This window comes from Arctopsyche grandis, chromosome 8 (genome assembly GCF_051622035.1).
Source record: "Arctopsyche grandis isolate Sample6627 chromosome 8, ASM5162203v2, whole genome shotgun sequence".
Taxonomy (NCBI): Eukaryota; Metazoa; Arthropoda; class Insecta; order Trichoptera; family Hydropsychidae; genus Arctopsyche; species Arctopsyche grandis.
The window spans coordinates 24784695-24800411 of record NC_135362.1 but is presented as its reverse complement, the minus strand read 5'-3'; the positions used below and the strand labels follow the sequence as shown (position 1 = coordinate 24800411).

At 32.1% G+C, this 15717-nt stretch overlaps 1 protein-coding gene across 1 annotated transcript in view; it reads left to right on the top strand.

The window, feature by feature from the left end:
- Window positions 1-1566: 1566 nt before the first annotated feature.
- Window positions 1567-15717, top strand: part of LOC143915891 (monocarboxylate transporter 2-like) — a 258485-nt gene continuing 244334 nt past the window's right edge. The window contains exon 1 of the mRNA XM_077436713.1: window positions 1567-1937. The gene's annotated coding sequence lies outside the window, so the exon portion shown is untranslated. The remainder of the gene's footprint in view (window positions 1938-15717) is intronic.

Sequence of the window (15717 nt, the reverse complement as noted above, 5' to 3'; positions counted from 1 at the left end):
TTGGTAACATCGAAAAAAAAATAAAGTTTCTATGTCGACGATTCGATATGGTTTCGATTCGATATATATTTTTTTCGATTCAAATAAATAAAGTAAAAAACGAATGAATATTTACTATTGGATTCGCCATGTTTAAGCGGTTTATATATAATATAAATACTGAGCGAAGCCGGGTAAAACAACTACCTAGTCTAATATATAATTTATAAAGAGACTTTGTAAGTAAGTATTAATGGTTTGTAAATACGTGACGTCATCAAACAAATGCATATTCAATTAAATTTAAATAAAATAAAACTATTCAAATAAATTATCTTTAGTGTTAGAAAGCATAAGCAAAGTTCAGATCTGAAAATCCCCTCTGGAGAAAGTCTGAAATGGCAGTCAGTAATAAAATATTTAGGAGTAACGTTCGATAAAAGAATAAGATGGGCACCTCACATTGAGGCAGCGAAATGCAAGGCGATGCGGGGTATATCCTCAATATATCCAATATTTAATCGCTATAGTTCTTTATCAACTCAAAATAAAATAAAATTATATCTCGCGCTCATATTACCATTATTAACCTATGCTTCACCTGTATGGAATAACGCCTCGAATACTAATCTTCCCAAGCTCCAAGTAATACAAAATAAATCCCAAAAAATAATTTATAATACACCCATATATACTAACTTGAAAAAACTGCATGCCATTTATAATATTCCGTTTGTTACAGACATTACTAACAAACTAACCAGTAGATTCTATGACAGAATCACTAATAACCATACTAACACACTTGTGAAGAGTCACAAGTGTGTTAGGTATAAACACAGATTACCTAAACACAATCTGCTTTAGGTCATCGGCTTTAGAGAGTCTTTAATTAATATTATGTATTAGATGTATTATGAACATTTATAAGGATTGTAAATAGGTTTTTGAGCTCTTTTTCCTATTATGCTGTAGATTAACATTAGAATAATATAATACTATGATTACTAACCAAATTAAATTAAATTGTAAAATAGAAAATGATCCGTAGATCAGTAGCTATTAAAATAGATATAAGATGTATTGTGAACATACATAATTTCGTAATAATAAAAATAATTTAAAAATCAAATCAAATTAAATAAAACTATTCAAATAAATTTAATAAAATGTGTACTGTTAGATTGGCCATATTTAAGCGGTTTATATTACAAATACCGAGCGTAGCCGGCTAAAAACACTAGTAATATATAACTTTATTTTAATAATACGTGTATCAATTAATTTCCGAAGTCACCCGTTCAAATCAACGGGCACAGGCAACACTAGTGTAAAATATTCATGAAAAAAATTCATTTAGCGTACAATATTCATCCGATAGTACAAAATTGACCACAATTTCGATTACGACAATCGAAACACCCTGAAAAAAAAAATACAAAAACAAACAAACAAACGAATTAACCCACACCGCAGATGAGACGAGAAGAGAAGAGAGCGAGAGGGGGAGGGTGGGGGGGGGGGAATTGTGCCCGCGCCACAGTTTGAGCGCTCTCGCATCTCGCTAGGTGTGTGTAGGTGTCCGTCAGTGCGTCTGCGGCGTCGGTGGCGACCGGTGCTCTTCGTCGGTCGACCAGGGGCGCCACTATCGCCCCGACCGGAAGTGCCACCGACGATATGATTCGACACGACCGGTAACACCGGAAACGGAACAGGAAGAGGAGGACGCGTCTCGCACGGTCCGGTCCGGTCGCGATCTCTCGCACCCTCTCTCTCTCTCTCTCTCTTTATCTATCTCTCTGTGTCGCTGCCTGTCGAGCGTGCAGTTTTCCCGCGAGTTTTCCTCCTCTCGATTGTCGAATTTTTCGGCCACTTCCGGTTTCGCGGCTTTCGCGCCCTGTCCATCACCCCCCGAGCGTGTTTCGCATTGTCGTCGAGGACGGCCTTCGCCGATTTCAGTGAGTGACTTTTATAATGCGACTCGTATGTACAATATGTTTGGGTTTTTCACTATCGATATGAAGTAAAATAAGTTTTTGTTTAATGCAAGTTTGAATCGTTGTTGTTTAGTTAAGTTTGTTTTTATTTGATTGTATGCGTGCGATTATTATAAGAATTTTATCATATGTAAACTTATTTATATATAACTAGTTGTTTTACCCGGCTTCGCTCAGTGTTTGTAATATAAACAGCTTAAACATGGCAAAACAATCTTATAGTAAAACATGCATTTGTTTTTTTATTAAATTTATTTGAATTGAAAAAAAAAAATTCCTTTGATTTGTTTTTGATGCTCCCCACCCAAACCTTTAAACATACATACAAAGTCTCTTTCGAAATATTATGTATTAGATATAATATACTTTTAGTTTGGTATATGTTTTGAGTTTATGAGATGTATTCAATGTTTAGTTCACTGAATTGGTTTGTATTTTAATATATGTTTTGACAGTTAGTTTTTAATTTGACATCTGATGAATTTAATAAAAGTATACACTGACCAAAGTAATACATTGACAGGTTAAAAATTTGGCTACCTTTCAAATGAAAGAGGAGAGAAATAAGCATTTGATTTTTAAAATATTGATTTTTTTTAACACATGGGTGATCAAATTTGACGAGTTGAATTTGTATAATTTATCATCGATTTATACATATGACGAATATAATAAAAGTATGTATGTATGTACTGGCGAATGTAATATAATAGATCATAAATTTGGTTGACATTCAAAAGACGGCAAAAATTTGTATTTATATTTTTTCTTAAATAATATAAATTCAATTCTTGATTGAAATATTGATTTTGTTTCACCATATGCAGATCAAATTGACGAGTTGAATTTTTACAATTTGTTATCGATGATTTTTATTACGACATATAATGAACCTAATGAAGGTATGGACATACATATGTTGTCAGATTAAAAATTTGGTTGCCATTCAAAAGACAAAGCAAAACATTTGCAATTGTATTTTTTCTTAAATAAGATAAATTCAATTCGTGATTAAAATATAGATTTTTTTTCATCATATGGAGATCAAATTTACAAGTTGAATTTGTACCATTTATCATTTATTTACACATTATCTCAACGTTTAGGATTTAAAAAACAGTAAATAAAGATATAATTGAATTTTTTAAATACATATTAATATATTTACTTTATAAATCTGAAAGAAGAGAATGCTATTTTTTATAATTATAAATTATAAATATTGATCAGTCTAAATTTGAGACATATTATGAACATACATATATGTATATGTATATGTAGCAGGTTTAAATATACATATGTATGTGTTTTCAAAATTAACCGAACCATTGCAAATAAACGTTTAGAACAAAAATCAGATGGCATAAGTTCGTGCTCGATTTTCATCAATGACGGTAAGCGTTTTTGAATCGTAAACGCGTATGAACTTATGCAATAATCTAATATTGCATATATTTTGACTTTTTTTATATAAATATATAGGGTTTTTTTTATACAAAATTATCTCGTGCCGCATTTGATTCGTTTAAATTTCAAATTGATGATGATTGCTGTGATTATTATTAATCTCTATCGTACATATGTACGTATTTGATCGAGTTGACCGCTTGTGTGTAGTCGATTCGATGCGATTATGACGGAACGTGTAAATGTGACGTTTGTATTCGGATTAATGATAATTCATCGAGATTAAGCGGTCAACTTGGACAGGTTTCGACGAATTCGAATCGTTCGTATGTCAAATTAAATTATTATTTATCGACGTTAAATAATAGTCAAGACAAATAATATAGCATCTAACGCACGCATAAATATTATGAGAGTTGCGCGGAAAAGTTTTAAATTTCAGTGTGTAATTAATCAGCGGCTCCCGAAGCGGGGCTCGCGTTATGCAATTATCGATTTCAGAGTTTTGTATGTACATATGTATTTGCTCGTTTAATTTAATGTTGTGGTGTATTTAGATTAATTTATTAGCTATGAAGTATTGAAAGTATGTATAGGTGGTCATTCACGTATTGAGTTTTTTGGCTATCTGTAGTTTGTTGCTTAGAAACTTGTCTGCTTTTAGATTATAATTCTTAACACAATACAAACGGTCGGGTGATCATAGTTGTAGTCGTTGATGTCTTTCAATGGCTAGACATAGTGTTAAATTATTAAACGATGGACTGATATTTATAAGTCATATGATTATACATATGTAGATATATGTAGGTGTAGATGTAGTTTTTTTTTTTGCTAATATGATTTCAAAATCACATTTGATGGAATAGTTTTTGTTCGATGAAAGACTCAATAGGTTTGTTTCTCTTGTAAGGTCTCTATCTGCGTCAAATATTTTAGATAGATACCTTACGATAAACCTATTAAGTATGTATTTAAGACCTAGTAAGTATTTGCCGACAGATTCTTTTGTCAATTTTAATCTTAAAATTTGCGAAATGTTAACTGTACGACTAATTAATGTCAAATTCAACATAATTATTATAATATTTTAATTTATTAGACACGGTTTTATAAATCAGAGGCTGTTATATTTTATTTTATTTATTTAAGGGCTACAGAATATGTTATAGAATGATTTAAGCCCCAAAATAATATTATATAATTATTTTATACTAAAAATTGACCTTATTGTATTTTTTATAATTTATTTAAAAATATTAAATCAAAGTAAATTAAGAAGGAAGGCTAATTTAAAACTTAATTTAAAGTCATAGCTAGCTTAATTTAAATTCAATTAAATTAAGATGAAACGGTAAGGTGATATTTTTAATATTAATAAAAAATAACGACTTTAGCCTTTCATCTCATAGATATAGTTCACAGGATATGTAAAGCAAATATAAAGTTTGTATGCCGACAAATCTATACGTGAATACCCACCATAATGATGACACATTTGAAGTAGGTACTGAATGTGTCACTGTTTTATAGATTTTTTTTAATATAACATTATTTCAAATTACTGTCGCAATTTAAATTCGAGAACGTTTGAAATGTCATTACTCAATGATATTATTATTTTTATTTATTTCATAAGTCGTTACGATCCATTGAAAATTACATGTATTATTACAGTTAGTCAGAGCGTTCATTCATCGGCAGCGGCTCTCAAAAGTTTGCGTAAATGGCAAAAATTCAATGATTATATTGTCCGTGGTATTAAATAATTTCGAACAGTTTAATGTTTTTTTTTTTTTGTTAAATGAAAACGATTTACGCCCAGTTGATCGTGAATCATAATTAAGCGCTAATGCAAAGTTAACGATCGTTCGTGCGCTTCTATCGAGAAATCTTTTCGCCTTTTACTGTATGTACCTAAATATCAAGTATGAATAATATTGTACTCGCGTTGATTAGGGACACTTCTGTCCAAAAATGGAAGTCAATAACGAGATTCCGTCGAATCTCTTTTCATTAAAGTCCAATCAGAGCTTCGGATCGGGGCAAAAGTGCCGGCCGACATTTTTAATTAACATTTTAATTGTGGAATTGATTGTTCCACTATATTAGGAACGTGTACTGAAGTGTCTCGAGTGAATTGTATTTCGTTCGCCTTCGAGAGTCGTCGAACGGAGAAAATTGGAAAATGTGAGGTTCGTTTTTTTTTATTTTATTTTTGATCTTATTAATAGTGATGGAACGTGCGCGGATGTTTTTTCTCCGGCGGATTACATAAAATCAGCTCGCTAATTCGTTGTTATGTTTTTTTTTTGTTATTTCGTTGAAATGTTCAATGGGTCTTTTGATCTATTGTGTATGTATGTCGGTGCTTCTAGAAATACATAGGGTTTCAACATTTAAAATTTTGCATTTGCTAAAAATGTAAAAAACAGTCAATGTGATTCATTTAACTAGTAAGACCAATACATAATTAAATTACTCTCTCACGATTAAGAAAGTGCAAAAAGCATTAATTCGATTCCTATATACATATGTAGGATAGAGTAGGGTTATTACCCATATCCCTACCCTACTCCTTTCCTTTTGGGCATGCTTGGGTATAATTCCCTTGATCTTCGGAGAAGCTTCTCATTAATTCGTTTTGTTCTCCAGCTTATATGTACGTGGCAATACGTCATGCCCGCTGTTGATGGAACAGTTGGGACTTTATGTCCCTAATAATTATGTGCGTGGTATACATCATCATTTGATGGTTGTACCTCCTGCTCGCACAGTGCTTAATCGAATAGCTCTTATTTATTTATTTTTTTACATATATACCAGGAAGGCCTTACAAGTAATCCAAATGCGCCTTCCTGGCCTATTACAAACATTGCAGCATTTTTTTTATACAGGTCGTTGAATTATGAGACACTGAAAACTTGCAAATTAACGAGACATCTATGAATTGTACATAAATTTTATTGTACATTAAGCATACTCAAATAGTAGTGAAGTAGTAGGTAGGAAGGATTTTAGCTAATTTTTAATCGGGAACCGTTTCAACAATGAAATCAGAGAAAATTGGCAAACTCTGATAGGAAACGATCGGTTTTGGTGCATCCGCTCTAAAATCGCCAGATTAACAGAACGGCAGCTTTAAACGTAATTCTCGTTTTCTCGAATGATAGATTGCACATCAGATGACGAGTAACCTTTCGATGTGCACAGATGCAATTATTAAAATTGAGTTGGATCTTTCTGGCGAGTTTAATAAGATCCAACTCAATTTTAATAATTACCATTTTAATAATTGCATCTGTGCACATCGAAAGGTTACCCGTCATCTGATGTGCAATCTATCATTCGAGAAGATGAGAATTGCATTTAAAGCAGCCATCCGTTAATCTGTCGTTCAATTTGTCTGGCGATTTTAGAGCGGATGCACCGCATCCGAAACGATCGACCTGGAGTCACAAATATCCATGTCTGACCAGCAGCACTACAGATATACTACATATATTCTTTTCAATCGAGGTCAGCTCATGGGATCAAACCCGGCGCCTCTCGACGCTAATCAGAAGCTTAACGACCGAGCTATGCTACTGGCTTCCAAGAGCTATCCGACTTATCAATTAAATCGTTGCTGTTGAGCCTAAATGTGATATTTTATAGATTACCGGAAAATATTTTAGCATATAAGTCTGTCTGGTAGCCTGCGCTCATCCTTTTTTTATAATTGTATGTGATGGATGAGTGGAATTTTGATCTTCTCTCTTCCATTTGGGCCTCGTGGGGATGTTTTGTATTTACGACTGGTTCTTATATATTGGTGCTGGCTGTAAATTCAAGACGTGGAAATATAGTGGGAACATAGTGGGTATGATGGTTTTTGCCAATTTGATTGAGGTACCATTTCAACAATGAAATCAGATGAATTAGAAAACTCTGATAGATAAAGGTCGACGTGGAGTCACAAATATCCAATTCTGATCAGCACCACTACAGTTTATACTAGGAATAAAAATTCTTTTCAATCGAGGTCAATCCACAGGATCAAACTGGCAACCTCTCGGTGGTTATCATAATCGAAACCACCGAGTTATGCTGCAGTTTTTTTTTTTAAATAAATGATAAATAATACAAATTTAAATGACAGATTTTTCAAATTCCTCTTAATTACATGAACAATTAATATTAAATAGTTATGAAATAAAATATTGTATTGATTAAAAAAGTTAAATAATTTGAAAACACCACTCAAACTGTAATATGCAGTATTCGAGCGTGAGACGAAACAATTACCTGTACATTTGTACCACATATGCAAGATAGATAATAAACGAGCGGTAATTTGGTCGAGATTTTGTCAAAATCACGGCTTCGGGAATGTAATACGGCATTATGTGTGTTAACTTTACGGCAAAGAAGGGCCTTTATTAATTTAAAATTGGCGCTTGCGACCTATTGACGTTTCGCGTGCGTGAAAAGGGAGCGCAAATTAATTGCGCGAGTTTAAGGGCGAGCTCTCTCTTATATGCAGAACGGGAGGTCTTCCACCTTCTTCTTCTTCTTCTCGTACTTCCACTTTCAGACAGACTCCATCTTTGGCCCTTCGCCCTCTTGTCGACCCTTCTTAAAGTTGCCCCTCGGTCCTGTATAGTACGTAGGTGTAACTGGGGGCCCGTTTAAAATACCTCTTCTTCATTGTTTGCACCTGAATATTAATTGGCAATAACCGCGTTTTACGTCCCCACTAAGAAACACTAAATTATGTATATATTTTTTTTGTATTGTTTGTTATGTGATGAATTCTTATGGATTTATATAATTTTATCGTATATCGAGTACTACGAGGGCAAGTATGTACTTTGGTATATGTTGATTTGTTTACAAGATCTAATTATTGCGTTTTAAATTGTAACAAAGACACTGATTGGAATAGCTATAATTTTGGTTTTTATAGAGTTTAAAAACAGAATTGAATTGAACTTAAAATTCTGCCAAATATGTATGTGTGTATGTACATATGTATGTATGTATGTTATGCGAGAATCTGTGGAGTCGTTTTGATACTTATGAGTAACGGTCGATATTAATGTTATAATAGTAATAATTTTGAATCGTATAACGATATCGATTCTCGATTTAAAGATGGGGCAAATACTCGAAGGAAATTAAATTTTACGTCCAAAGGAAGCTCTCGGCTTCGGATAAGAGTTAGCTGTGCAATAATTCTATTTTTGAAGATTCAAAATGGTCATTTTTTAACGCAAAGGATTAACATTGCGATAATTGAAAATAAAAACATGGTATATATGGTATTTAAGTATGTATAAGTATCTATTTTAAGATTTTTATTGTACTTATTATTATTGAAAACTGGTAGTTACATATAATTATTAAAAATATGTAATTAATAAGAAATATTATTTACTGCCAGCTCATCAAAATTTGCAAATTTGGCCGTTTTATAACTGTTTATACAATTCAACCATCGTCTATATGCCTTAGGCGTCGTTTTAACGATTTTATTTTACTAAGCATAATATTTGCTTTAAACGTTTTTAATTTTTAAAAAAATTTGAGCTTGATTTTTTTTATTAAAATTATATAATTACTTGATCAAAAAAAAAAAACTGCTGATTAATTAATAATAATAATAACTTTTTATTCCATATTTAACCAATATTTATGCATTGCTTTGAAACAATTTCAATGAAAATGTGTTCAAGCAAAACGGAGCTCTTACTAAGATTCGTTTTCACCGAACTCTTTAAAATGGATGGATTCAACTTATAGTACACTAGTTGTTTTACCCGGCTTTGTATTTGTAATATAAACAGCTTAAACATGGCGAATCTAATACTAAATATTTATTTGTTTTTTTATTAATTTTATTTGAATCGAAAAAAAAATTTTGACTTGTTTAAGAAGTTTCCAACCAATGTTTCTTACATACAAAGTCTCTTTCGAAATTATATATTAGATATATACATATATACAGATATACATATATGAGTCATATATGAAAATCCAATTTTCAGTTCCAAAAACACTATTTCTTTTTTACTTAATTCACAAATTGTTACGACTTATTTTAATTCGATATGTCCAGAATCTCGGAAAAGCTGAATAAATGTATTACAGGCCATCGGTATTTTAAATGTTGTAAAACGGAAAACATTATATTTAATGTTTTCTTATCTATTTAATGTTTATTATTTATTTATTTAATGTTTATTATTTAAACATTATATTTAATGTTATTATTTAATGTTTTGCGAGATATTTCCCAACATGAGGAAAAGTGGACTCACGCCAATTTCAAATATAACTGCTCATCTAAGGAATGCTACATTATATTTTTCAATTTTTACTTTACGGCCTTGATTATCGATTGCTTTTGAGTTCAACTTTTCGTTTGTAACTTTTTTCATTTCCTCTTCGAACAGATAGAAACACGGAAACTGAACTGTCACAGGCTGAACTGAGTACATTTATAAAGATCGAGACCACGATTGTGTGTAAATACAATAGTTTAGAACATATCAAACTTATACTTATATCACTGATTTGCTACAAACTAGTTGGTCGAGTGATTTATAGTCGGAAATATAATTGTTAATTCTAATGATATTAATTTCTTTAGGCAATTCTTCGTTATATACGTAGTACTACATACGATCGAATCTACTTCAGCCCAGGCGATTTTTTTTTTTGCTACTTTTTCCAAGCTTTCGGGAAGAGTGAAATTTTTTTCTTCCAAAATGAAAGCACCCACAGGTAGACAGATAGATATATAGGCACGTTGTAGAGATAAAAGGCCGTAAAAGTCCGTCAGGTGAATGTAGCGAGAGACGATTACTCTCGGTGATTAAGCGCGAGCCGAAAGTATGTCGAGGACGATCTTAAGTTTGCGTAAAAATTTAATTAAATGCAGGGAATCCAGGACCCGTGACAGGGAAAAGGACATGCAAACGAGCTCGAAGGAACGAGACAAACACGCCAAGTTTGAATTTGTCGCATGTGTAAATATTATACACATGTATGGGTGTGTATAATATACATATGTATATACGGTTCGCTTCAAAGTTTTAATATATTATATTATGTTTAACATGTAAATCCTAAGCACGAACGTACACACCTTCGCGCACCGCATAGATATCTTTTAATTATAATATGTACGTATAAGTAGGTAAATATTTGATGATATTTATTCAGGTGGAGTTTTCAGAGGTTCTTGGGTTCGCCGTCTATTTGTCACGCTTTTGTTCTTCTCTCTGCTCTGAGCGATACTCGTTCGTCTAATCCTGTGCGTTTTTCTCTCTTCGTTCACCCATCTCAATTGTGGTCTTTTTTTACGTACGTCCTTTTTAAATCTCTTGGGTGCCATTCTGACGTGTATATATGTATCTGTCTTGACCGTTTTTTGTATAATCTTTAATGGCTCATTGCCGCTTCAATCTCCACTCGCTTTACGATGTCAACTTTTTTAGTTGTACCTCTCATCCATGTGCTTTACTTTTTGTCTTTCCTATGATTATAGCTAACATGCAACGTTCCATACTTTCGGATCAAGGTTTTTCTTTTTCTTCTATTTCGACTAAGCTGGATTTTTCTTTAAATTCAGAAATCGATTGTAAAAAATGTATACATGTCTATTGAATACTTTCTAATGGCTTATTATAGCATATATCTATTGTATCTCTTATCAGGCATGATTTTATTTAATATAAAATTTATATTTTCCAATGATGCGATAACGGATTGCCCCTGATCGACGCCTACATACATATATAAAAAAATACAGATTATAAACTTGAAATCATATTCAAATAGTGGTGACAAATATTTGGTATGATTTTGTCAATTTGAAGAGGAACCGTTCCAACAATGAAATCAGATAAATTGGCAAGCTCTGATAGGGAACGATCGACTTGGAGTCACAAATATCCAAGTCTGACCAGCAGCATTGCATAAATACTCGGAAATAGTTTCTTCTCAATTGAAGTCAACTCAGGGCTCAACCTAGGTAGCCTCTCGGTGGTTAACATTAACGCAACCACACAGTTTTACTGCTGTATATATATGTATATACATACATATATACACATAGTTTAAGTTCTACTATATCGATATATCAACTTTAAATCAGATCATTCTAGCTGTCTGTTAAGAATTAGCTTAGAGGATGAGGTATTTTTATTCTTAGATTATCTTATTCCATGTTCAAATATGTTTATTCATACAAACATATGTAAATGAATATATGTTTATTTAATTTTATATACAAATATGTTTATTCAATTTTATTTTCGGAAAGATACACATGTATCTATTAATTTACCTTACACTTTTTTCAATACTGAACTAATTTCTATCTGTAAAAAGCGGTCAATCAAAGTTGAAGCGTTTATTTGATTATGCTGTTTTGTGTTGTATTCATCCTCCTCCAAAAGTTAATAATAAAATTTTTCTTTGCATTTTCATGCTAATTACCAATTAAAATTTTTCAAGAACGATGTTCACATTTAAAGCTGCTATATTTTGAGATCTTAAAAGTATTATAAAAAAGGGACTTATGGAATTTGTAAATACGATTTTATATTTGAGTATTTAAACTGTACTGGTATTATTTTGCTTTGGTGTATATAATTATTTTTATTTTTCCATACTTAAATGTGGAAAATGTTTTGAAATATGACTGAAGATCAAAGTACTTTTCGTATAGTACCTATAATTTATAGAATGTACGTATACATATATATTACGATATAAATTTCGCTAACTTCGTTGCCTGCTAGGGCATTATCTTTGCGTAATTCGTTTACATTGTTCGCGAACACCTTGGCTAATGAAAGAGTTCACCACTCGTTGTTCGCTTAGGTTTTGTCCGACAAATGGAATTGTAAACTTATACCACTCTCTACGATAGAATTGGAAGCTCTCACTTGGACCGGTTCTGTTTTGTTATTTTTTTGTGTTCATTTCGCCACAGTGGTTTTCGGTAAAATTTAATTTTCCTTTAACGCGCCGAGAGTTTCCCGAAGAATTTTCGCGTCGGTCCTTAGAAGTATACGGGTGGAACGGAAACGGGTGGATTACGAGGTTGAATCGTTTGTTGTAATGAAAGTAAAACCTAGTTGGAATTAAATTATGTAATATGAATGTATGTATCTTTCTTTCGTGGGCACTTTAATGTAAAATGTATGAATTTAATATAATATATGCATGTTCATCGCAAATCAGTATGAATACGTTTGTCTCGTTAAGGCTATTTTATAGCTCTCGCCCCTTTGATAAGAGCCTTTAAGTAAAGCTCGTTTATTCGCCTTAGCGTAGGTTTGAAGTAAAAAATTATACGGTCGTTATTCAAGGAGATATGAACGTTAAAAATTATCTCTTGAGAGTTTTTCTCGACTCGTGTACGTTGGCTGTAGCTCTTATTTAGTTTCCGATAAGACATTTAGCCGTAAATAGGAATACAGCAATTGCCGTTAAAGGCTAAAACTGTTTTCAATGGCTTCTGGTGGGGTCTCGTACCCCAATTAGGTCCCTTAAGGGATTAAAGCTTTTTAGATTAATTGATCTTTTATGTTACCTGAAGTTGCTAACGAGCCCATACACGTGTGTATGCAAGTACGTATGTACGTTCGCGATACGAATGTATTCTGTATTGTAACAAATTCGTTACTTGAAAAGAAAATCTATGTGTGTATGTATGTATGTTAAAGGTCGTTTTATAGGATTTATTTCTTTGTTAAATTCACGCTTCAATAATATTTGAAGGCCTAATTAAATGATACAGAATTCATTCAAAAATCATTGATTTCATTCATTTGAAGAGTCGTTTCTTAAATGATCATATTAATGAATTTATGATCGGATATTTGATTGTTTTGAATTGTTAATATATGTAAATGTGTACATATGTACAATACAATTGTACATATGTACAGTTTGGTCATAATAATAATAGACAATATTTTAAATCGATTAGTAATTCATACGAAGTAGGGCAAGCAATAAATCTAGCAATAACTGTTGTAACTATTGTTTAGAGTAAATTATGCATACAAATTTTAACAATGAAAAAACAGGTTGTTGTTTTGCGAAATAAATTATTTATAAATAATTTCCTTATTATAATTAACTATTTTATGAATAGTTATTTATATTCTTATTATGAGATAAGTTTTTTCAATTAGTAAAATGCACGTTTCAACACATTCTTTCATAGAATTTGAATGAATAGAAGAAATTTCTGATTGAAATATTTTTGGATGTGGTTTAATTATAATATGTACATATATGTATGTATGTATGTATTGTCAACATACAACAAAAATTCATTAGCAGTTTGTATTTTTGTTTAGAGTAATTATGTATAACGATTTCGACAGAAAATAAAATATAATACGTTTTACAGATTATCATGAAATTGCTTAACTTTTTAATGAGATGTCATTTTGTAAATTAACTTTCAACAAAACGATTGCTTAATTTGAATGGATGAAAATGAGTTCTTCCTGAATATAAATAACGAAAAACCGCATGCAATGGTATGTATTCGTTTCTTAATTAAACAATATACATATGTACATATGTTTATCCAGTTATTTATCTTTTATCAATACAAATTTGAAGATTATCTCGCGAAAGGAGATAAATGTTTTGTAAATAAGTAATTTTTATATAAAATTCCTTATTAAATATCCCGTTTGAAAGTACAGATTTATCCAAACCATGAATAGATTCACAAGTTTGTTTAATACAGGATTCATCAATAAAAAAAAATAAGTTTCTATATAATATTGTGGCATAATTACATATATCACACTTGTTTTAATTTCTTCGAAAAATATCAAGTAATAAATTAAACATAATACATTAGATGTAATGAACTGTGTGTAAGTGTCCATTTTCCCGGGACCGTCCCATTAGGCAACGTATATTACGTTAATGTCCAAGCAATCTCAGCATCAATTGAATCTCGTATCGCATACGTATAATATATAGGTAATATAACATGTTTGTATTATGTATAATATGTATGTACGTCTCACGAATGGGTATCGTATTATATGGCCGCGTATAAAATATGAATTATATTATATTATGCGCGTTGAATTTACGATCGCACCATCTTCAGCCGGTGTGCCCGCTTAATAAAGTATGATATAATGTTGGATAGAGGGGGGGGGGGGGGGTGGGGTGAGGATAGACAGCGACGGGGGTGAGAGATGGATGTACATATGCATGTGTGTATTCTGCATGGGGTTGTTGTATATTTCAAGATTTGCCCCGGTCCCGTGGGTGATACACGCACGGGATCTCGCTATCCTCTCCAAATATACGAAAACCTTTGATATATGCTACAGTTTGAAAGAGCGTGAAATTATGAACGAAACGCACAAAAGCATGTAGCAAAGGATCTGTGTGTGTGTGTGTGTGTGTGTGTGTGTATGTGTGATTTTTTTTCGTTCGTTCTGTAAATATTGTATGAACGAATGTGTAATACGAATTGCAACTCGCGGTGTGTGGAAGAGTGGTGTGCAAACTGTGGCTCGCTTGAAGTGTTTTTGGTATTGGAAGTGTGGGGCTTTATTCAATGTTGGGGGTTGGTAGTGTTTTCATCTGGAATGGATTGATTCGTGATGGTGGTTCCCAATTATGGGTCGTTCTAGGTGTGCGATAAATATTATGGGAAAACATTTTTTTGACGATCGGTGTAGAAAAAAGTCGTATGAAATGAATAACAAAAAAAAATTAAGAGGCCGTAAATATGTTCCGTATTTTTTTATAATTTTTTTCGGTTTTCTTGCGAAATTAACACGATTAGATTTTTACAAAAGTTCGTGCCCGTTTTATATTGAAAACCTATTGGGCAAATCGGGCATGAACTTATGCAATAACCGATATGTTACTATCAAAATATTGCGTGTATAGTTTGTGTGCGGAATTTTGGCCGAACGGACACTTTGCCGACGGACATTAGGTCGAACGGCTATTAGGCCGACGGAAATTTGGCTGACTGCAGATATTAATTGTTTTAATTTATATCAAGTGAATGGTGAATGATGATGTTTAAGTACCACGGAAAAATTAAAGTAGCACTGGGCTAGGGCGCATCAAATATAGCGAATTTTTCAATTTAGAAACAACTTAAGTTGGAATATACGTTGCATATCAAAAGAAAAATATAAATTTTTTGCACTGCCGCTAGCCCATCAAGTGCGTTAAACATCGTTTTTATTGTCTACTATTCACTAAATACAAGTATTGAATTAAATTTAAGCAATTCAAAATTTCATTCGGCCAAATCTCCACACTGCCAAGTGTCGGC